The 23,029-nt window shown below is 33.4% G+C and overlaps 20 non-coding genes across 20 annotated transcripts; all 20 read left to right on the forward strand.

Annotated features, from left to right (window-relative positions):
- Window positions 1-771: 771 nt before the first annotated feature.
- TRNAI-AAU (transfer RNA isoleucine (anticodon AAU)) lies at window positions 772-845 on the forward strand. The gene has a single exon. It is a non-coding gene; the product is annotated as a tRNA-Ile (tRNA).
- Window positions 846-1,627: 782 nt separating this feature from the next.
- Window positions 1,628-1,701, forward strand: TRNAI-AAU (transfer RNA isoleucine (anticodon AAU)). The gene has a single exon. It is a non-coding gene; the product is annotated as a tRNA-Ile (tRNA).
- A 1,120-nt stretch (window positions 1,702-2,821) lies between these two features.
- Window positions 2,822-2,895, forward strand: TRNAI-AAU (transfer RNA isoleucine (anticodon AAU)). Its single transcript has one exon. It is a non-coding gene; the product is annotated as a tRNA-Ile (tRNA).
- A 517-nt stretch (window positions 2,896-3,412) lies between these two features.
- TRNAI-AAU (transfer RNA isoleucine (anticodon AAU)) lies at window positions 3,413-3,486 on the forward strand. Its single transcript has one exon. It is a non-coding gene; the product is annotated as a tRNA-Ile (tRNA).
- A 782-nt stretch (window positions 3,487-4,268) lies between these two features.
- TRNAI-AAU (transfer RNA isoleucine (anticodon AAU)) lies at window positions 4,269-4,342 on the forward strand. The gene has a single exon. It is a non-coding gene; the product is annotated as a tRNA-Ile (tRNA).
- A 1,976-nt stretch (window positions 4,343-6,318) lies between these two features.
- TRNAI-AAU (transfer RNA isoleucine (anticodon AAU)) lies at window positions 6,319-6,392 on the forward strand. The gene has a single exon. It is a non-coding gene; the product is annotated as a tRNA-Ile (tRNA).
- Window positions 6,393-7,506: 1,114 nt separating this feature from the next.
- On the forward strand, window positions 7,507-7,580 carry TRNAI-AAU (transfer RNA isoleucine (anticodon AAU)). The gene has a single exon. It is a non-coding gene; the product is annotated as a tRNA-Ile (tRNA).
- Window positions 7,581-10,147: 2,567 nt separating this feature from the next.
- On the forward strand, window positions 10,148-10,221 carry TRNAI-AAU (transfer RNA isoleucine (anticodon AAU)). The gene has a single exon. It is a non-coding gene; the product is annotated as a tRNA-Ile (tRNA).
- A 782-nt stretch (window positions 10,222-11,003) lies between these two features.
- TRNAI-AAU (transfer RNA isoleucine (anticodon AAU)) lies at window positions 11,004-11,077 on the forward strand. Its single transcript has one exon. It is a non-coding gene; the product is annotated as a tRNA-Ile (tRNA).
- A 523-nt stretch (window positions 11,078-11,600) lies between these two features.
- Window positions 11,601-11,674, forward strand: TRNAI-AAU (transfer RNA isoleucine (anticodon AAU)). Its single transcript has one exon. It is a non-coding gene; the product is annotated as a tRNA-Ile (tRNA).
- A 1,379-nt stretch (window positions 11,675-13,053) lies between these two features.
- On the forward strand, window positions 13,054-13,127 carry TRNAI-AAU (transfer RNA isoleucine (anticodon AAU)). Its single transcript has one exon. It is a non-coding gene; the product is annotated as a tRNA-Ile (tRNA).
- A 523-nt stretch (window positions 13,128-13,650) lies between these two features.
- Window positions 13,651-13,724, forward strand: TRNAI-AAU (transfer RNA isoleucine (anticodon AAU)). The gene has a single exon. It is a non-coding gene; the product is annotated as a tRNA-Ile (tRNA).
- Window positions 13,725-14,247: 523 nt separating this feature from the next.
- On the forward strand, window positions 14,248-14,321 carry TRNAI-AAU (transfer RNA isoleucine (anticodon AAU)). The gene has a single exon. It is a non-coding gene; the product is annotated as a tRNA-Ile (tRNA).
- A 782-nt stretch (window positions 14,322-15,103) lies between these two features.
- On the forward strand, window positions 15,104-15,177 carry TRNAI-AAU (transfer RNA isoleucine (anticodon AAU)). The gene has a single exon. It is a non-coding gene; the product is annotated as a tRNA-Ile (tRNA).
- A 1,114-nt stretch (window positions 15,178-16,291) lies between these two features.
- On the forward strand, window positions 16,292-16,365 carry TRNAI-AAU (transfer RNA isoleucine (anticodon AAU)). The gene has a single exon. It is a non-coding gene; the product is annotated as a tRNA-Ile (tRNA).
- A 2,567-nt stretch (window positions 16,366-18,932) lies between these two features.
- TRNAI-AAU (transfer RNA isoleucine (anticodon AAU)) lies at window positions 18,933-19,006 on the forward strand. Its single transcript has one exon. It is a non-coding gene; the product is annotated as a tRNA-Ile (tRNA).
- A 782-nt stretch (window positions 19,007-19,788) lies between these two features.
- On the forward strand, window positions 19,789-19,862 carry TRNAI-AAU (transfer RNA isoleucine (anticodon AAU)). The gene has a single exon. It is a non-coding gene; the product is annotated as a tRNA-Ile (tRNA).
- Window positions 19,863-20,385: 523 nt separating this feature from the next.
- On the forward strand, window positions 20,386-20,459 carry TRNAI-AAU (transfer RNA isoleucine (anticodon AAU)). The gene has a single exon. It is a non-coding gene; the product is annotated as a tRNA-Ile (tRNA).
- A 1,379-nt stretch (window positions 20,460-21,838) lies between these two features.
- TRNAI-AAU (transfer RNA isoleucine (anticodon AAU)) lies at window positions 21,839-21,912 on the forward strand. Its single transcript has one exon. It is a non-coding gene; the product is annotated as a tRNA-Ile (tRNA).
- Window positions 21,913-22,435: 523 nt separating this feature from the next.
- TRNAI-AAU (transfer RNA isoleucine (anticodon AAU)) lies at window positions 22,436-22,509 on the forward strand. Its single transcript has one exon. It is a non-coding gene; the product is annotated as a tRNA-Ile (tRNA).
- Window positions 22,510-23,029: the final 520 nt, after the last annotated feature.

Raw genomic sequence — 23,029 nt, forward strand, 5'->3', positions numbered from 1 at the left:
CTAAGATTGAAAATCTCATTTGTATTGATTTTTTTGTGATATTTGTTTCTTCATGTCGATAATATATAAATATACCTTATGGGTAAACAGCTGAAAATAAGCTTTCAAACTATCTGGGGTTCACTGACATTGGCAATTCTTCATATGCTTGTCCCCCAGCCCAGCACGAGCGGCGGCCTGTTAGCTCAGATGGTTAGAGCGTGGTGCTAATAACGCCAAGGTCACAGGTTCGATCCCTGTACAGGCCAAGTTTCTGTGTTAAATAAAAGAAGCTTTTTCTTCTGTCTCTTTGTTATCTGTATATCTCTTTGGAGCAAGAGCTGCTAGAATCATTAGTTGAATCAATTTGATATAGATGTGGAATTATATATTAATGTTAAAGTGCCTTGAACATCCATTAATGGTTGTAAGTTCTAACACTAAGTAACTAAATCTCTCATTTATTCCAAGCATTTTCTTCTGTCTGATGTTTATCTCTATATTTCCTTTGAGCAGGAGCTGATAGAATAAGTAGATGAATTAATTTAATATAGATGATGAACTGTTATTTATTGCTAAACCACATAGAACATACATTAATGGTTCTAAGTTTTAACACTAAGAATGAAAATCTCATTTGTATTGATTTTTTTGTGATATTTGTTTCTTCATGTCGATAATATATAAATATACCTTATGGGTAAACAGCTGAAAATAAGCTTTCAAACTATCTGGGGTTCACTGACATTAGCAATTCTTCATATGCTTGTCCCCCAGCCCAGCACGAACGGCGGCCTGTTAGCTCAGTTGGTTAGAGCGTGGTGCTAATAACGCCAAGGTCACAGGTTCGATCCCTGTACAGGCCAAGTTTCTGTGTTCAATAAAAGATGCTTTTTCTTGTGTCTCTTTGTTATCTGTATATCTCTTTGGAGCAAGAGCTGCTAGAATGATTAGTTGAATCAATGTGATATAGATGTGGAATTATATATTAATGTTAAAGTGCCTTGAACATCCATTAATGGTTCAAAGTTCTAACACTAAGTAATTAATCTCCCATTTATTACAAGTAATTTAGGAAAGTCTAGTTTTGATTTTTTGATAATGCTTAAAGACACCATGAATGTAAACAGCTGAATATAAGATTTCCATCTATCTCTGGTTAACAATCAGTAGCACTTCATCATCTGTTATTTCTTCAGTAGTATGCTATAAATATAGTAAGCCTATTATCTGATTCTGTTAGAACATGAAGTTAAAAATGCCAAGAACATACTTTCTACCACTCTCCAAGCAAACACTTAACGCTGCTTTAATGTTGAAATAAATGCATTTTCTTCTGTATCTTGTTTAAATCTATATTTCCTTTGAGCAGAAGCTGATAGAATGAGTAGATGAATTAATTTAATATAGATGATGAACTGTTATTTATTGCTAAACCACATGGAAAATACATTAATGGTTCTAAGTTTTAACACTAAGAATGAAAATCTCATTTGTATTGATTTTTTTGTGATATTTGTTTCTTCATGTCGATAATATATAAATATACCTTATGGGTAAACAGCTGAAAATAAGCTTTCAAACTATCTGGGGTTCACTGACATTAGCAGTTCTTCATATGCTTGTCCCCCAGCCCAGCACGAACGGCGGCCTGTTAGCTCAGTTGGTTAGAGCGTGGTGCTAATAACGCCAAGGTCACAGGTTCGATCCCTGTACAGGCCAAGTTTCTGTGTTAAATAAAAGATGCTTTTTCTTGTGTCTCTTTGTTAACTGTATATCTCTTTGGAGCAAGAGCTGCTAGAATCATTAGTTGAATCAATTTGATATAGATGTGGAATTATATATTAATGTTAAAGTGCCTTGAACATCCATTAATGGTTGTAAGTTCTAACACTAAGTAACTAAATCTCTCATTTATTACAAGCATTTTCTTCTGTCTGATGTTTATCTCTATATTTCCTTTGAGCAGGAGCTGATAGAATGAGTAGATGAATTAATTTAATATAGATGATGAACTGTTATTTATTGCTAAACCATATAGAACATACATTAATGGTTCTAAGTTTTAACACTAAGAATGAAAATCTCATTTGTATTGATTTTTTGGTGATATTTGTTTCTTCATGTCGATAATATATAAATATACCTTATGGGTAAACAGCTGAAAATAAGCTTTCAAACTATCTGGGGTTCACTGACATTAGCAATTCTTCATATGCTTGTCCCCCAGCCCAGCACAAACAGCGGCCTGTTAGCTCAGTTGGTTAGAGCGTGGTGCTAATAACGCCAAGCTCACAGGTTCGATCCCTGTACAGGCCAAGTTTCTGTGTTAAAAAAAAGATGCTTTTTCTTGTGTCTCTTTGTTAACTGTATATCTCTTTGGAGCAAGAGCTGCTAGAATCATTAGTTGAATCAATTTGATATAGATGTGGAATTATATATTAATGTTAAAGTGCCTTGAACATCCATTAATGGTTGTAAGTTCTAACACTAAGTAACTAAATCTCTCATTTATTACAAGCATTTTCTTCTGTCTGATGTTTATCTCTATATTTCCTTTGAGCAGGAGCTGATAGAATGAGTAGATGAATTAATTTAATATAGATGATGAACTGTTATTTATTGCTAAACCACATAGAACATACATTAATGGTTCTAAGTTTTAACACTAAGAATGAAAATCTCATTTGTATTGATTTTTTTGTGATATTTGTTTCTTCATGTCGATAATATATAAATATACCTTATGGGTAAACAGCTGAAAATAAGCTTTCAATCTATCTGGGGTTCACTGACATTAGCAGTTCTGCATATGCTTGTCCCCCAGCACAGCACGAACGGCGGCCTGTTAGCTCAGTTGGTTAGAGCGTGGTGCTAATAACGCCAAGGTCACAGGTTCGATCCCTGTACAGGCCAAGTTTCTGTGTTAAAAAAAAGATGCTTTTTCTTGTGTCTCTTTGTTAACTGTATATCTCTTTGGAGCAAGAGCTGCTAGTAGTTGAATCAATTTGATATAGATGTGGAATTATATATTAATGTTAAAGTGCCTTGAACATCCATTAATGGTTGTAAGTTCTAACACTAAGTAACTAAATCTCTCATTTATTACAAGCATTTTCTTCTGTCTGATGTTTATCTCTATATTTCCTTTGAGCAGGAGCTGATAGAATGAGTAGATGAATTAATTTAATATAGATGATGAACTGTTATTTATTGCTAAACCACATGGAAAATACATTAATGGTTCTAAGTTTTAACACTAAGATTGAAAATCTCATTTGTATTGATTTTTTTGTGATATTTGTTTCTTCATGTCGATAATATATAAATATACCTTATGGGTAAACAGCTGAAAATAAGCTTTCAAACTATCTGGGGTTCACTGACATTAGCAATTCTTCATATGCTTGTCCCCCAGCCCAGCACGAACGGCGGCCTGTTAGCTCAGTTGGTTAGAGCGTGGTGCTAATAACGCCAAGGTCACAGGTTCGATCCCTGTACAGGCCAAGTTTCTGTGTTCAATAAAAGATGCTTTTTCTTGTGTCTCTTTGTTATCTGTATATCTCTTTGGAGCAAGAGCTGCTAGAATGATTAGTTGAATCAATGTGATATAGATGTGGAATTATATATTAATGTTAAAGTGCCTTGAACATCCATTAATGGTTCAAAGTTCTAACACTAAGTAATTAATCTCCCATTTATTACAAGTAATTTAGGAAAGTCTAGTTTTGATTTTTTGATAATGCTTAAAGACACCATGAATGTAAACAGCTGAATATAAGATTTCCATCTATCTCTGGTTAACAATCAGTAGCACTTCATCATCTGTTATTTCTTCAGTAGTATGCTATAAATATAGTAAGCCTATTATCTGATTCTGTTAGAACATGAAGTTAAAAATGCCAAGAACATACTTTCTACCACTCTCCAAGCAAACACTTAACGCTGCTTTAATGTTGAAATAAATGCATTTTCTTCTGTATCTTGTTTAAATCTATATTTCCTTTGAGCAGAAGCTGATAGAATGAGTAGATGAATTAATTTAATATAGATGATGAACTGTTATTTATTGCTAAACCACATGGAAAATACATTAATGGTTCTAAGTTTTAACACTAAGAATGAAAATCTCATTTGTATTGATTTTTTTGTGATATTTGTTTCTTCATGTCGATAATATATAAATATACCTTATGGGTAAACAGCTGAAAATAAGCTTTCAAACTATCTGGGGTTCACTGACATTAGCAGTTCTTCATATGCTTGTCCCCCAGCCCAGCACGAACAGCGGCCTGTTAGCTCAGTTGGTTAGAGCGTGGTGCTAATAACGCCAAGGTCACAGGTTCGATCCCTGTACAGGCCAAGTTTCTGTGTTAAATAAAAGATGCTTTTTCTTGTGTCTCTTTGTTAACTGTATATCTCTTTGGAGCAAGAGCTGCTAGAATCATTAGTTGAATCAATTTGATATAGATGTGGAATTATATATTAATGTTAAAGTGCCTTGAACATCCATTAATGGTTGTAAGTTCTAACACTAAGGAACTAAATCTCTCATTTATTACAAGCATTTTCTTCTGTCTGATGTTTATCTCTATATTTCCTTTGAGCAGGAGCTGATAGAATGAGTAGATGAATTAATTTAATATAGATGATGAACTGTTATTTATTGCTAAACCATATAGAACATACATTAATGGTTCTAAGTTTTAACACTAAGAATGAAAATCTCATTTGTATTGATTTTTTGGTGATATTTGTTTCTTCATGTCGATAATATATAAATATACCTTATGGGTAAACAGCTGAAAATAAGCTTTCAAACTATCTGGGGTTCACTGACATTAGCAATTCTTCATATGCTTGTCCCCCAGCCTAACACAAACAGCGGCCTGTTAGCTCAGTTGGTTAGAGCGTGGTGCTAATAACGCCAAGCTCACAGGTTCGATCCCTGTACAGGCCAAGTTTCTGTGTTAAAAAAAAGATGCTTTTTCTTGTGTCTCTTTGTTAACTGTATATCTCTTTGGAGCAAGAGCTGCTAGAATCATTAGTTGAATCAATTTGATATAGATGTGGAATTATATATTAATGTTAAAGTGCCTTGAACATCCATTAATGGTTGTAAGTTCTAACACTAAGTAACTAAATCTCTCATTTATTACAAGCATTTTCTTCTTTCTGATGTTTAGCTCTATATTTCCTTTGAGCAGGAGCTGATAGAATGAGTAGATGAATTAATTTAATATAGATGATGAACTGTTATTTATTGCTAAACCACATAGAACATACATTAATGGTTCTAAGTTTTAACACTAAGAATGAAAATCTCATTTGTATTGATTTTTTTGTGATATTTGTTTCTTCATGTCGATAATATATAAATATACCTTATGGGTAAACAGCTGAAAATAAGCTTTCAAACTATCTGGGGTTCACTGACATTAGCAATTCTTCATATGCTTGTCCCCCAGCCCAGCACGAACGGCGGCCTGTTAGCACAGTTGGTTAGAGCGTGGTGCTAATAACGCCAAGGTCACAGGTTCGATCCCTGTACATGCCAAGTTTCTGTGTTAAATAAAAGATGCTTTTTCTTCTGTCTCTTTGTTATCTGTATATCTCTTTGGAGCAAGAGCTGCTAGAATCATTAGTTGAATCAATTTGATATAGATGTGGAATTATATATTAATGTTAAAGTGCCTTGAACATCCATTAATGGTTCAATGTTCTAACACTAAGTAATTAATCTCCCATTTATTACAAGTAATTTAGGAAAGTCTAGTTTTGATTTTTTGATAATGCTTAAAGACACCATGAATGTAAACAGCTGAATATAAGATTTCCATCTATCTCGGGTTAACAATCAGTAGCACTTCATCATCTGTTATTTCTTCAGTAGTATGCTATAAATATAGTAAGCCTATTATCTGATTCTGTTAGAACATGAAGTTAAAAATGCCAAGAACATACTTTCTACCACTCTCCAAGCAAACACTTAACGCTGCTTTAATGTTGAAATAGATGCATTTTCTTCTGTATCTTGTTTAAATCTATATTTCCTTTGAGCAGAAGCTGATAGAATGAGTAGATGAATTAATTTAATATAGATTATGAACTGTTATTTATTGCTAAACCACATGGAAAATACATTAATGGTTCTAAGTTTTAACACTAAGATTGAAAATCTCATTTGTATTGATTTTTTTGTGATATTTGTTTCTTCATGTCGATAATATATAAATATACCTTATGGGTAAACAGCTGAAAATAAGCTTTCAAACTATCTGGGGTTCACTGACATTAGCAATTCTTCATATGCTTGTCCCCCAGCCCAGCACGAGCGGCGGCCTGTTAGCTCAGTTGGTTAGAGCGTGGTGCTAATAACGCCAAGGTCACAGGTTCGATCCCTGTACAGGCCAAGTTTCTGTGTTAAATAAAAGATGCTTTTTCTTCTGTCTCTTTGTTATCTGTATATCTCTTTGGAGCAAGAGCTGCTAGAATCATTAGTTGAATCAATTTGATATAGATGTGGAATTATATATTAATGTTAAACTGCCTTGAACATCCATTAATGGTTGTAAGTTCTAACACTAAGTAACTAAATCTCTCATTTATTACAAGCATTTTCTTCTGTCTGATGTTTATCTCTATATTTCCTTTGAGCAGGAGCTGATAGAATGAGTAGATGAATTAATTTAATATAGATGATGAACTGTTATTTATTGCTAAACCACATAGAACATACATTAATGGTTCTAAGTTTTAACACTAAGAATGAAAATCTCATTTGTATTGATTTTTTTGTGATATTTGTTTCTTCATGTCGATAATATATAAATATACCTTATGGGTAAACAGCTGAAAATAAGCTTTCAATCTATCTGGAGTTCACTGACATTAGCAGTTCTGCATATGCTTGTCCCCCAGCCCAGCACGAACGGCGGCCTGTTAGCTCAGTTGGTTAGAGCGTGGTGCTAATAACGCCAAGGTCACAGGTTCCATCCCTGTACAGGCCAAGTTTCTGTGTTAAAAAAAAGATGCTTTTTCTTGTGTCTCTTTGTTAACTGTATATCTCTTTGGAGCAAGAGCTGCTAGTAGTTGAATCAATTTGATATAGATGTGGAATTATATATTAATGTTAAAGTGCCTTGAACATCCATTAATGGTTGTAAGTTCTAACACTAAGTAACTAAATCTCTCATTTATTACAAGCATTTTCTTCTGTCTGATGTTTATCTCTATATTTCCTTTGAGCAGGAGCTGATAGAATGAGTAGATGAATTAATTTAATATAGATGATGAACTGTTATTTATTGCTAAACCACATAGAACATACATTAATGGTTCTAAGTTTTAACACTAAGAATGAAAATCTCATTTGTATTGATTTTTTTGTGATATTTGTTTCTTCATGTCGATAATATATAAATATACCTTATGGGTAAACAGCTGAAAATAAGCTTTCAAACTATCTGGGGTTCACTGACATTAGCAATTCTTCATATGCTTGTCCCCCAGCCCAGCACGAACGGCGGCCTGTTAGCTCAGTTGGTTAGAGCGTGGTGCTAATAACGCCAAGGTCACAGGTTCGATCCCTGTACAGGCCAAGTTTCTGTGTTAAAAAAAAGATGCTTTTTCTTGTGTCTCTTTGTTAACTGTATATCTCTTTGGAGCAAGAGCTGCTAGAATCATTAGTTGAATCAATTTGATATAGATGTGGAATTATATATTAATGTTAAAGTGCCTTGAACATCCATTAATGGTTGTAAGTTCTAACACTAAGTAACTAAATCTCTCATTTATTACAAGCATTTTCTTCTGTCTGATGTTTATCTCTATATTTCCTTTGAGCAGGAGCTGATAGAATGAGTAGATGAATTAATTTAATATAGATGATGAACTGTTATTTATTGCTAAACCACATAGAACATACATTAATGGTTCTAAGTTTTAACACTAAGAATGAAAATCTCATTTGTATTGATTTTTTTGTGATATTTGTTTCTTCATGTCGATAATATATAAATATACCTTATGGGTAAACAGCTGAAAATAGGCTTTCAAACTATCTGGGGTTCACTGACATTAGCAATTCTTCATATGCTTGTCCCCCAGCCCAGCACAAACAGCGGCCTGTTAGCTCAGTTGGTTAGAGCGTGGTGCTAATAACGCCAAGGTCACAGGTTCGATCCCTGTACTGGCCAAGTTTCTGTGTTAAATAAAAGATGCTTTTTCTTGTGTCTCTTTGTTATCTGTATATCTCTTTGGAGCAAGAGCTGCTAGAATCATTAGTTGAATCAATTTGATATAGATGTGGAATTATATATTAATGTTAAAGTGCCTTGAACACCCATTAATGGTTCAAAGTTCTAACACTAAGTAATTAATCTCCCATTTATTACAAGTAATTTAGGAAAGTCTAGTTTTGATTTTTTGATAATGCTTAAAGACACCATGAATGTAAACAGCTGAATATAAGATTTCCATCTATCTCGGGTTAACAATCAGTAGCACTTCATCATCTGTTATTTCTTCAGTAGTATGCTATAAATATAGTAAGCCTATTATCTGATTCTGTTAGAACATGAAGTTAAAAATGGCAAGAACATACTTTCTACCACTCTCCAAGCAAACACTTAACGCTGCTTTAATGTTGAAATAGATGCATTTTCTTCTGTATCTTGTTTAAATCTATATTTCCTTTGAGCAGAAGCTGATAGAATGAGTAGATGAATTAATTTAATATAGATTATGAACTGTTATTTATTGCTAAACCACATGGAAAATACATTAATGGTTCTAAGTTTTAACACTAAGATTGAAAATCTCATTTGTATTGATTTTTTTGTGATATTTGTTTCTTCATGTCGATAATATATAAATATACCTTATGGGTAAACAGCTGAAAATAAGCTTTCAAACTATCTGGGGTTCACTGACATTGGCAATTCTTCATATGCTTGTCCCCCAGCCCAGCACGAGCGGCGGCCTGTTAGCTCAGATGGTTAGAGCGTGGTGCTAATAACGCCAAGGTCACAGGTTCGATCCCTGTACAGGCCAAGTTTCTGTGTTAAATAAAAGAAGCTTTTTCTTCTGTCTCTTTGTTATCTGTATATCTCTTTGGAGCAAGAGCTGCTAGAATCATTAGTTGAATCAATTTGATATAGATGTGGAATTATATATTAATGTTAAAGTGCCTTGAACATCCATTAATGGTTGTAAGTTCTAACACTAAGTAACTAAATCTCTCATTTATTACAAGCATTTTCTTCTGTCTGATGTTTATCTCTATATTTCCTTTGAGCAGGAGCTGATAGAATGAGTAGATGAATTAATTTAATATAGATGATGAACTGTTATTTATTGCTAAACCACATAGAACATACATTAATGGTTCTAAGTTTTAACACTAAGAATGAAAATCTCATTTGTATTGATTTTTTTGTGATATTTGTTTCTTCATGTCGATAATATATAAATATACCTTATGGGTAAACAGCTGAAAATAAGCTTTCAAACTATCTGGGGTTCACTGACATTAGCAGTTCTGCATATGCTTGTCCCCCAGCACAGAACGAACGGCAGCCTGTTAGCTCAGTTGGTTAGAGCGTGGTGCTAATAACGCCAAGGTCACAGGTTCGATCCCTGTACAGGCCAAGTTTCTGTGTTAAAAAAAAGATGCTTTTTCTTGTGTCTCTTTGTTAACTGTATATCTCTTTGGAGCAAGAGCTGCTAGTAGTTGAATCAATTTGATATAGATGTGGAATTATATATTAATGTTAAAGTGCCTTGAACATCCATTAATGGTTGTGAGTTCTAACACTAAGTAACTAAATCTCTCATTTATTACAAGCATTTTCTTCTGTCTGATGTTTATCTCTATATTTCCTTTGAGCAGGAGCTGATAGAATGAGTAGATGAATTAATTTAATATAGATGATGAACTGTTATTTATTGCTAAACCACATGGAAAATACATTAATGGTTCTAAGTTTTAACACTAAGATTGAAAATCTCATTTGTATTGATTTTTTTGTGATATTTGTTTCTTCATGTCGATAATATATAAATATACCTTATGGGTAAACAGCTGAAAATAAGCTTTCAAACTATCTGGGGTTCACTGACATTCGCAATTCTTCATATGCTTGTCCCCCAGCCCAGCACGAACAGCGGCCTGTTAGCTCAGTTGGTTAGAGCGTGGTGCTAATAACGCCAAGGTCACAGGTTCGATCCCTGTACAGGCCAAGTTTCTGTTTTAAATAAAAGATGCTTTTTCTTCTGTCTCTTTGTTATCTGTATATCTCTTTGGAGCAAGAGCTGCTAGAATCATTAGTTGAATCAATTTGATATAGATTTGGAATTATATATTAATGTTAAAGTGCCTTGAACACCCATTAATGGTTCAAAGTTCTAACACTAAGTAATTAATCTCCCATTTATTACAAGTAATTTAGGAAAGTCTAGTTTTGATTTTTTGATAATGCTTAAAGACACCATGAATGTAAACAGCTGAATATAAGATTTCCATCTATCTCGGGTTAACAATCAGTAGCACTTCATCATCTGTTATTTCTTCAGTAGTATGCTATAAATATAGTAAGCCTATTATCTGATTCTGTTAGAACATGAAGTTAAAAATGCCAAGAACATACTTTCTACCACTCTCCAAGCAAACACTTAACGCTGCTTTAATGTTGAAATAGATGCATTTTCTTCTGTATCTTATTTAAATCTATATTTCCTTTGAGCAGAAGCTGATAGAATGAGTAGATGAATTAATTTAATATAGATTATGAACTGTTATTTATTGCTAAACCACATGGAAAATACATTAATGGTTCTAAGTTTTAACACTAAGATTGAAAATCTCATTTGTATTGATTTTTTTGTGATATTTGTTTCTTCATGTCGATAATATATAAATATACCTTATGGGTAAACAGCTGAAAATAAGCTTTCAAACTATCTGGGGTTCACTGACATTGGCAATTCTTCATATGCTTGTCCCCCAGCCCAGCACGAGCGGCGGCCTGTTAGCTCAGTTGGTTAGAGCGTGGTGCTAATAACGCCAAGGTCACAGGTTCGATCCCTGTACAGGCCAAGTTTCTGTGTTAAATAAAAGATGCTTTTTCTTCTGTCTCTTTGTTATCTGTATATCTCTTTGGAGCAAGAGCTGCTAGAATCATTAGTTGAATCAATTTGATATAGATGTGGAATTATATATTAATGTTAAAGTGCCTTGAACATCCATTAATGGTTGTAAGTTCTAACACTAAGTAACTAAATCTCTCATTTATTACAAGCATTTTCTTCTGTCTGATGTTTATCTCTATATTTCCTTTGAGCAGGAGCTGATAGAATGAGTAGATGAATTAATTTAATATAGATGATGAACTGTTATTTATTGCTAAACCACATAGAACATACATTAATGGTTCTAAGTTTTAACACTAAGAATGAAAATCTCATTTGTATTGATTTTTTTGTGATATTTGTTTCTTCATGTCGATAATATATAAATATACCTTATGGGTAAACAGCTGAAAATAAGCTTTCAAACTATCTGGGGTTCACTGACATTAGCAATTCTTCATATGCTTGTCCCCCAGCCCAGCACGAACGGCGGCCTGTTAGCTCAGTTGGTTAGAGCGTGGTGCTAATAACGCCAAGGTCACAGGTTCGATCCCTGTACAGGCCAAGTTTCTGTGTTAAAAAAAAGATGCTTTTTCTTGTGTCTCTTTGTTAACTGTATATCTCTTTGGAGCAAGAGCTGCTAGAATCATTAGTTGAATCAATTTGATATAGATGTGGAATTATATATTAATGTTAAAGTGCCTTGAACATCCATTAATGGTTGTAAGTTCTAACACTAAGTAACTAAATCTCTCATTTATTACAAGCATTTTCTTCTGTCTGATGTTTATCTCTATATTTCCTTTGAGCAGGAGCTGATAGAATGAGTAGATGAATTAATTTAATATAGATGATGAACTGTTATTTATTGCTAAACCACATAGAACATACATTAATGGTTCTAAGTTTTAACACTAAGAATGAAAATCTCATTTGTATTGATTTTTTTGTGATATTTGTTTCTTCATGTCGATAATATATAAATATACCTTATGGGTAAACAGCTGAAAATAAGCTTTCAAACTATCTGCGGTTCACTGACATTAGCAATTCTTCATATGCTTGTCCCCCAGCCCAGCACGAACAACGGCCTGTTAGCACAGTTGGTTAGAGCGTGGTGCTAATAACGCCAAGGTCACAGGTTCGATCCCTGTACAGGCCAAGTTTCTGTGTTCAATAAAAGATGCTTTTTCTTGTGTCTCTTTGTTATCTGTATATCTCTTTGGAGCAAGAGCTGCTAGAATGATTAGTTGAATCAATGTGATATAGATGTGGAATTATATATTAATGTTAAAGTGCCTTGAACATCCATTAATGGTTCAAAGTTCTAACACTAAGTAATTAATCTCCCATTTATTACAAGTAATTTAGGAAAGTCTAGTTTTGATTTTTTGATAATGCTTAAAGACACCATGAATGTAAACAGCTGAATATAAGATTTCCATCTATCTCTGGTTAACAATCAGTAGCACTTCATCATCTGTTATTTCTTCACTAGTATGCTATAAAAATAGTAAGCCTATTATCTGATTCTGTTAGAACATGAAGTTAAAAATGCCAAGAACATACTTTCTACCACTCTCCAAGCAAACACTTAACGCTGCTTTAATGTTGAAATAAATGCATTTTCTTCTGTATCTTGTTTAAATCTATATTTCCTTTGAGCAGAAGCTGATAGAATGAGTAGATGAATTAATTTAATATAGATGATGAACTGTTATTTATTACTAAACCACATGGAAAATACATTAATGGTTCTAAGTTTTAACACTAAGAATGAAAATCTCATTTGTATTGATTTTTTTGTGATATTTGTTTCTTCATGTCGATAATATATAAATATACCTTATGGGTAAACAGCTGAAAATAAGCTTTCAAACTATCTGGGGTTCACTGACATTACCACTTCTTCATATGCTTGTCCCCCAGCCCAGCACGAACAGCGGCCTGTTAGCTCAGTTGGTTAGAGCGTGGTGCTAATAACGCCAAGGTCACAGGTTCGATCCCTGTACAGGCCAAGTTTCTGTGTTAAATAAAAGATGCTTTTTCTTCTGTTTCTTTGTTATCTGTATATCTCTTTGGAGCAAGAGCTGCTAGAATCATTAGTTGAATCAATTTGATATAGATGTGGAATTATATATTAATGTTAAAGTGCCTTGAACATCCATTAATGGTTGTAAGTTCTAACACTAAGTAACTAAATCTCTCATTTATTACAAGCATTTTCTTCTGTCTGATGTTTATCTCTATATTTCCTTTGAGCAGAAGCTGATAGAATGAGTAGATGAATTAATTTAATATAGATGATAAACTGTTATTTATTGCTAAACCACATAGAAAATACATTAATGGTTCTAAGTTTTAACACTAAGAATGAAAATCTCATTTGTATTGATTTTTTTGTGATATTTGTTTCTTCATGTCGATAATATATACATATACCTTATGGGTAAACAGCTGAAAATAAGCTTTCAAACTATCTGGGGTTCACTGACATTGGCAATTCTTCATATGCTTGTCCCCCAGCCCAGCACGAACAGCGGCCTGTTAGCTCAGTTGGTTAGAGCGTGGTGCTAATAACGCCAAGGTCACAGGTTCGATCCCTGTACAGGCCAAGTTTCTGTGTTAAAAAAAAGATGCTTTTTCTTGTGTCTCTTTGATAACTGTATATCTCTTTGGAGCAAGAGCTGCTAGAATCATTAGTTGAATCAATTTGATATAGATGTGGAATTATATATTAATGTTAAAGTGCCTTGAACATCCATTAATGGTTGTAAGTTCTAACACTAAGTAACTAAATCTCTCATTTATTACAAGCATTTTCTTCTGTCTGATGTTTATCTCTATATTTCCTTTGAGCAGGAGCTGATAGAATGAGTAGATGAATTAATTTAATATAGATGATGAACTGTTATTTATTGCTAAACCACATAGAACATACATTAATGGTTCTAAGTTTTAACACTAAGAATGAAAATCTCATTTGTATTGATTTTTTTGTGATATTTGTTTCTTCATGTCGATAATATATAAATATACCTTATGGGTAAACAGCTGAAAATAAGCTTTCAAACTATCTGGGGTTCACTGACATTGGCAATTCTTCATATGCTTGTCCCCCAGCCCAGCACAAACAGCGGCCTGTTAGCTCAGTTGGTTAGAGCGTGGTGCTAATAACGCCAAGGTCACAGGTTCGATCCCTGTACAGGCCAAGTTTCTGTGTTAAAAAAAAGATGCTTTTTCTTGTGTCTCTTTGTTAACTGTATATCTCTTTGGAGCAAGAGCTGCTAGAATGATTAGTTGAATCAATTTGATATAGATGTGGAATTATATATCAATGTTAAAGTGCCTTGAACATCCATTAATGGTTCAAAGTTCTAACACTAAGTAATTAATCTCCCATTTATTACAAGTAATTTAGGAAAGTCTAGTTTTGATTTTTTGATAATGCTTAAAGACACCATGAATGTAAACAGCTGAATATAAGATTTCCATCTATCTCGGGTTAACAATCAGTAGCACTTCATCATCTGTTATTTCTTCAGTAGTATGCTATAAATATGGTAAGCCTATTATCTGATTCTGTTAGAACATGAAGTTAAAAATGCCAAGAACATACTTTCTACCACTCTCCAAGCAAACACTTAACGCTGCTTTAATGTTGAAATAAATGCATTTTCTTCTGTATCTTGTTTAAATCTATATTTCCTTTGAGCAGAAGCTGATAGAATGAGTAGATGAATTAATTTAATATAGATGATGAACTGTTATTTATTGCTAAACCACATGGAAAATACATTAATGGTTCTAAGTTTTAACACTAAGAATGAAAATCTCATTTGTATTGATTTTTTTGTGATATTTGTTTCTTCATGTCGATAATATATAAATATACCTTATGGGTAAACAGCTGAAAATAAGCTTTCAAACTATCTGGGGTTCACTGACATTAGCAGTTCTTCATATGCTTGTCCCCCAGCCCAGCACGAACAGCGGCCTGTTAGCTCAGTTGGTTAGAGCGTGGTGCTAATAACGCCAAGGTCACAGGTTCGATCCCTGTACAGGCCAAGTTTCTGTGTTAAATAAAAGATGCTTTTTCTTGTGTCTCTTTGTTAACTGTATATCTCTTTGGAGCAAGAGCTGCTAGAATCATTAGTTGAATCAATTTGATATAGATGTGGAATTATATATTAATGTTAAACTGCCTTGAACATCCATTAATGGTTGTAAGTTCTAACACTAAGTAACTAAATCTCTCATTTATTACAAGCATTTTCTTCTGTCTGATGTTTATCTCTATATTTCCTTTGAGCAGGAGCTGATAGAATGAGTAGATGAATTAATTTAATATAGATGATGAACTGTTATTTATTGCTAAACCACATAGAACATACATTAATGGTTCTAAGTTTTAACACTAAGAATGAAAATCTCATTTGTATTGATTTTTTTGTGATATTTGTTTCTTCATGTCGATAATATATAAATATACCTTATGGGTAAACAGCTGAAAATAAGCTTTCAATCTATCTGGAGTTCACTGACATTAGCAGTTCTGCATATGCTTGTCCCCCAGCCCAGCACGAACGGCGGCCTGTTAGCTCAGTTGGTTAGAGCGTGGTGCTAATAACGCCAAGGTCACAGGTTCCATCCCTGTACAGGCCAAGTTTCTGTGTTAAAAAAAAGATGCTTTTTCTTGTGTCTCTTTGTTAACTGTATATCTCTTTGGAGCAAGAGCTGCTAGTAGTTGAATCAATTTGATATAGATGTGGAATTATATATTAATGTTAAAGTGCCTTGAACATCCATTAATGGTTGTAAGTTCTAACACTAAGTAACTAAATCTCTCATTTATTACAAGCATTTTCTTCTGTCTGATGTTTATCTCTATATTTCCTTTGAGCAGGAGCTGATAGAATGAGTAGATGAATTAATTTAATATAGATGATGAACTGTTATTTATTGCTAAACCACATAGAACATACATTAATGGTTCTAAGTTTTAACACTAAGAATGAAAATCTCATTTGTATTGATTTTTTTGTGATATTTGTTTCTTCATGTCGATAATATATAAATATACCTTATGGGTAAACAGCTGAAAATAAGCTTTCAAACTATCTGGGGTTCACTGACATTAGCAATTCTTCATATGCTTGTCCCCCAGCCCAGCACGAACGGCGGCCTGTTAGCTCAGTTGGTTAGAGCGTGGTGCTAATAACGCCAAGGTCACAGGTTCGATCCCTGTACAGGCCAAGTTTCTGTGTTAAAAAAAAGATGCTTTTTCTTGTCTCTCTTTGTTAACTGTATATCTCTTTGGAGCAAGAGCTGCTAGAATCATTAGTTGAATCAATTTGATATAGATGTGGAATTATATATTAATGTTAAAGTGCCTTGAACATCCATTAATGGTTGTAAGTTCTAACACTAAGTAACTAAATCTCTCATTTATTACAAGCATTTTCTTCTGTCTGATGTTTATCTCTATATTTCCTTTGAGCAGGAGCTGATAGAATGAGTAGATGAATTAATTTAATATAGATGATGAACTGTTATTTATTGCTAAACCACATAGAACATACATTAATGGTTCTAAGTTTTAACACTAAGAATGAAAATCTCATTTGTATTGATTTTTTTGTGATATTTGTTTCTTCATGTCGATAATATATAAATATACCTTATGGGTAAACAGCTGAAAATAAGCTTTCAAACTATCTGGGGTTCACTGACATTAGCAATTCTTCATATGCTTGTCCCCCAGCCCAGCACAAACAGCGGCCTGTTAGCTCAGTTGGTTAGAGCGTGGTGCTAATAACGCCAAGGTCACAGGTTCGATCCCTGTACTGGCCAAGTTTCTGTGTTAAATAAAAGATGCTTTTTCTTGTGTCTCTTTGTTATCTGTATATCTCTTTGGAGCAAGAGCTGCTAGAATCATTAGTTGAATCAATTTGATATAGATGTGGAATTATATATTAATGTTAAAGTGCCTTGAACACCCATTAATGGTTCAAAGTTCTAACACTAAGTAATTAATCTCCCATTTATTACAAGTAATTTAGGAAAGTCTAGTTTTGATTTTTTGATAATGCTTAAAGACACCATGAATGTAAACAGCTGAATATAAGATTTCCATCTATCTCGGGTTAACAATCAGTAGCACTTCATCATCTGTTATTTCTTCAGTAGTATGCTATAAATATAGTAAGCCTATTATCTGATTCTGTTAGAACATGAAGTTAAAAATGGCAAGAACATACTTTCTACCACTCTCCAAGCAAACACTTAACGCTGCTTAATTGTTGAAATAGATGCATTTTCTTCTGTATCTTGTTTAAATCTATATTTCCTTTGAGCAGAAGCTGATAGAATGAGTAGATGAATTAATTTAATATAGATTATGAACTGTTATTTATTGCTAAACCACATGGAAAATACATTAATGGTTCTAAGTTTTAACACTAAGATTGAAAATCTCATTTGTATTGATTTTTTTGTGATATTTGTTTCTTCATGTCGATAATATATAAATATACCTTATGGGTAAACAGCTGAAAATAAGCTTTCAAACTATCTGGGGTTCACTGACATTGGCAATTCTTCATATGCTTGTCCCCCAGCCCAGCACGAGCGGCGGCCTGTTAGCTCAGATGGTTAGAGCGTGGTGCTAATAACGCCAAGGTCACAGGTTCGATCCCTGTACAGGCCAAGTTTCTGTGTTAAATAAAAGAAGCTTTTTCTTCTGTCTCTTTGTTATCTGTATATCTCTTTGGAGCAAGAGCTGCTAGAATCATTAGTTGAATCAATTTGATATAGATGTGGAATTATATATTAATGTTAAAGTGCCTTGAACATCCATTAATGGTTGTAAGTTCTAACACTAAGTAACTAAATCTCTCATTTATTACAAGCATTTTCTTCTGTCTGATGTTTATCTCTATATTTCCTTTGAGCAGGAGCTGATAGAATGAGTAGATGAATTAATTTAATATAGATGATGAACTGTTATTTATTGCTAAACCACATAGAACATACATTAATGGTTCTAAGTTTTAACACTAAGAATGAAAATCTCATTTGTATTGATTTTTTTGTGATATTTGTTTCTTCATGTCGATAATATATAAATATACCTTATGGGTAAACAGCTGAAAATAAGCTTTCAAACTATCTGGGGTTCACTGACATTAGCAGTTCTGCATATGCTTGTCCCCCAGCACAGAACGAACGGCAGCCTGTTAGCTCAGTTGGTTAGAGCGTGGTGCTAATAACGCCAAGGTCACAGGTTCGATCCCTGTACAGGCCAAGTTTCTGTGTTAAAAAAAAGATGCTTTTTCTTGTGTCTCTTTGTTAACTGTATATCTCTTTGGAGCAAGAGCTGCTAGTAGTTGAATCAATTTGATATAGATGTGGAATTATATATTAATGTTAAAGTGCCTTGAACATCCATTAATGGTTGTGAGTTCTAACACTAAGTAACTAAATCTCTCATTTATTACAAGCATTTTCTTCTGTCTGATGTTTATCTCTATATTTCCTTTGAGCAGGAGCTGATAGAATGAGTAGATGAATTAATTTAATATAGATGATGAACTGTTATTTATTGCTAAACCACATGGAAAATACATTAATGGTTCTAAGTTTTAACACTAAGATTGAAAATCTCATTTGTATTGATTTTTTTGTGATATTTGTTTCTTCATGTCGATAATATATAAATATACCTTATGGGTAAACAGCTGAAAATAAGCTTTCAAACTATCTGGGGTTCACTGACATTCGCAATTCTTCATATGCTTGTCCCCCAGCCCAGCACGAACAGCGGCCTGTTAGCTCAGTTGGTTAGAGCGTGGTGCTAATAACGCCAAGGTCACAGGTTCGATCCCTGTACAGGCCAAGTTTCTGTGTTAAATAAAAGATGCTTTTTCTTCTGTCTCTTTGTTATCTGTATATCTCTTTGGAGCAAGAGCTGCTAGAATCATTAGTTGAATCAATTTGATATAGATGTGGAATTATATATTAATGTTAAAGTGCCTTGAACACCCATTAATGGTTCAAAGTTCTAACACTAAGTAATTAATCTCCCATTTATTACAAGTAATTTAGGAAAGTCTAGTTTTGATTTTTTGATAATGCTTAAAGACACCATGAATGTAAACAGCTGAATATAAGATTTCCATCTATCTCGGGTTAACAATCAGTAGCACTTCATCATCTGTTATTTCTTCAGTAGTATGCTATAAATATAGTAAGCCTATTATCTGATTCTGTTAGAACATGAAGTTAAAAATGCCAAGAACATACTTTCTACCACTCTCCAAGCAAACACTTAACGCTGCTTTAATGTTGAAATAGATGCATTTTCTTCTGTATCTTATTTAAATCTATATTTCCTTTGAGCAGAAGCTGATAGAATGAGTAGATGAATTAATTTAATATAGATTATGAACTGTTATTTATTGCTAAACCACATGGAAAATACATTAATGGTTCTAAGTTTTAACACTAAGATTGAAAATCTCATTTGTATTGATTTTTTTGTGATATTTGTTTCTTCATGTCGATAATATATAAATATACCTTATGGGTAAACAGCTGAAAATAAGCTTTCAAACTATCTGGGGTTCACTGACATTAGCAATTCTTCATATGCTTGTCCCCCAGCCCAGCACGAGCGGCGGCCTGTTAGCTCAGTTGGTTAGAGCGTGGTGCTAATAACGCCAAGGTCACAGGTTCGATCCCTGTACAGGCCAAGTTTCTGTGTTAAATAAAAGATGCTTTTTCTTCTGTCTCTTTGTTATCTGTATATCTCTTTGGAGCAAGAGCTGCTAGAATCATTAGTTGAATCAATTTGATATAGATGTGGAATTATATATTAATGTTAAAGTGCCTTGAACATCCATTAATGGTTGTAAGTTCTAACACTAAGTAACTAAATCTCTCATTTATTACAAGCATTTTCTTCTGTCTGATGTTTATCTCTATATTTCCTTTGAGCAGGAGCTGATAGAATGAGTAGATGAATTAATTTAATATAGATGATGAACTGTTATTTATTGCTAAACCACATAGAACATACATTAATGGTTCTAAGTTTTAACACTAAGAATGAAAATCTCATTTGTATTGATTTTTTTGTGATATTTGTTTCTTCATGTCGATAATATATAAATATACCTTATGGGTAAACAGCTGAAAATAAGCTTTCAAACTATCTGGGGTTCACTGACATTAGCAATTCTTCATATGCTTGTCCCCCAGCCCAGCACGAACGGCGGCCTGTTAGCTCAGTTGGTTAGAGCGTGGTGCTAATAACGCCAAGGTCACAGGTTCGATCCCTGTACAGGCCAAGTTTCTGTGTTAAAAAAAAGATGCTTTTTCTTGTGTCTCTTTGTTAACTGTATATCTCTTTGGAGCAAGAGCTGCTAGAATCATTAGTTGAATCAATTTGATATAGATGTGGAATTATATATTAATGTTAAAGTGCCTTGAACATCCATTAATGGTTGTAAGTTCTAACACTAAGTAACTAAATCTCTCATTTATTACAAGCATTTTCTTCTGTCTGATGTTTATCTCTATATTTCCTTTGAGCAGGAGCTGATAGAATGAGTAGATGAATTAATTTAATATAGATGATGAACTGTTATTTATTGCTAAACCACATAGAACATACATTAATGGTTCTAAGTTTTAACACTAAGAATGAAAATCTCATTTGTATTGATTTTTTTGTGATATTTGTTTCTTCATGTCGATAATATATAAATATACCTTATGGGTAAACAGCTGAAAATAAGCTTTCAAACTATCTGCGGTTCACTGACATTAGCAATTCTTCATATGCTTGTCCCCCAGCCCAGCACGAACAACGGCCTGTTAGCACAGTTGGTTAGAGCGTGGTGCTAATAACGCCAAGGTCACAGGTTCGATCCCTGTACAGGCCAAGTTTCTGTGTTCAATAAAAGATGCTTTTTCTTGTGTCTCTTTGTTATCTGTATATCTCTTTGGAGCAAGAGCTGCTAGAATGATTAGTTGAATCAATGTGATATAGATGTGGAATTATATATTAATGTTAAAGTGCCTTGAACATCCATTAATGGTTCAAAGTTCTAACACTAAGTAATTAATCTCCCATTTATTACAAGTAATTTAGGAAAGTCTAGTTTTGATTTTTTGATAATGCTTAAAGACACCATGAATGTAAACAGCTGAATATAAGATTTCCATCTATCTCTGGTTAACAATCAGTAGCACTTCATCATCTGTTATTTCTTCACTAGTATGCTATAAAAATAGTAAGCCTATTATCTGATTCTGTTAGAACATGAAGTTAAAAATGCCAAGAACATACTTTCTACCACTCTCCAAGCAAACACTTAACGCTGCTTTAATGTTGAAATAAATGCATTTTCTTCTGTATCTTGTTTAAATCTATATTTCCTTTGAGCAGAAGCTGATAGAATGAGTAGATGAATTAATTTAATATAGATGATGAACTGTTATTTATTACTAAACCACATGGAAAATACATTAATGGTTCTAAGTTTTAACACTAAGAATGAAAATCTCATTTGTATTGATTTTTTTGTGATATTTGTTTCTTCATGTCGATAATATATAAATATACCTTATGGGTAAACAGCTGAAAATAAGCTTTCAAACTATCTGGGGTTCACTGACATTACCACTTCTTCATATGCTTGTCCCCCAGCCCAGCACGAACAGCGGCCTGTTAGCTCAGTTGGTTAGAGCGTGGTGCTAATAACGCCAAGGTCACAGGTTCGATCCCTGTACAGGCCAAGTTTCTGTGTTAAATAAAAGATGCTTTTTCTTCTGTTTCTTTGTTATCTGTATATCTCTTTGGAGCAAGAGCTGCTAGAATCATTAGTTGAATCAATTTGATATAGATGTGGAATTATATATTAATGTTAAAGTGCCTTGAACATCCATTAATGGTTGTAAGTTCTAACACTAAGTAACTAAATCTCTCATTTATTACAAGCATTTTCTTCTGTCTGATGTTTATCTCTATATTTCCTTTGAGCAGAAGCTGATAGAATGAGTAGATGAATTAATTTAATATAGATGATAAACTGTTATTTATTGCTAAACCACATAGAAAATACATTAATGGTTCTAAGTTTTAACACTAAGAATGAAAATCTCATTTGTATTGATTTTTTTGTGATATTTGTTTCTTCATGTCGATAATATATACATATACCTTATGGGTAAACAGCTGAAAATAAGCTTTCAAACTATCTGGGGTTCACTGACATTGGCAATTCTTCATATGCTTGTCCCCCAGCCCAGCACGAACAGCGGCCTGTTAGCTCAGTTGGTTAGAGCGTGGTGCTAATAACGCCAAGGTCACAGGTTCGATCCCTGTACAGGCCAAGTTTCTGTGTTAAAAAAAAGATGCTTTTTCTTGTGTCTCTTTGATAACTGTATATCTCTTTGGAGCAAGAGCTGCTAGAATCATTAGTTGAATCAATTTGATATAGATGTGGAATTATATATTAATGTTAAAGTGCCTTGAACATCCATTAATGGTTGTAAGTTCTAACACTAAGTAACTAAATCTCTCATTTATTACAAGCATTTTCTTCTGTCTGATGTTTATCTCTATATTTCCTTTGAGCAGGAGCTGATAGAATGAGTAGATGAATTAATTTAATATAGATGATGAACTGTTATTTATTGCTAAACCACATAGAACATACATTAATGGTTCTAAGTTTTAACACTAAGAATGAAAATCTCATTTGTATTGATTTTTTTGTGATATTTGTTTCTTCATGTCGATAATATATAAATATACCTTATGGGTAAACAGCTGAAAATAAGCTTTCAAACTATCTGGGGTTCACTGACATTGGCAATTCTTCATATGCTTGTCCCCCAGCCCAGCACAAAC

The sequence above is a fragment of the Triturus cristatus genome, chromosome 5_1, assembly GCF_964204655.1.
Source record: "Triturus cristatus chromosome 5_1, aTriCri1.1, whole genome shotgun sequence".
Taxonomy (NCBI): domain Eukaryota; kingdom Metazoa; phylum Chordata; class Amphibia; order Caudata; family Salamandridae; genus Triturus; species Triturus cristatus.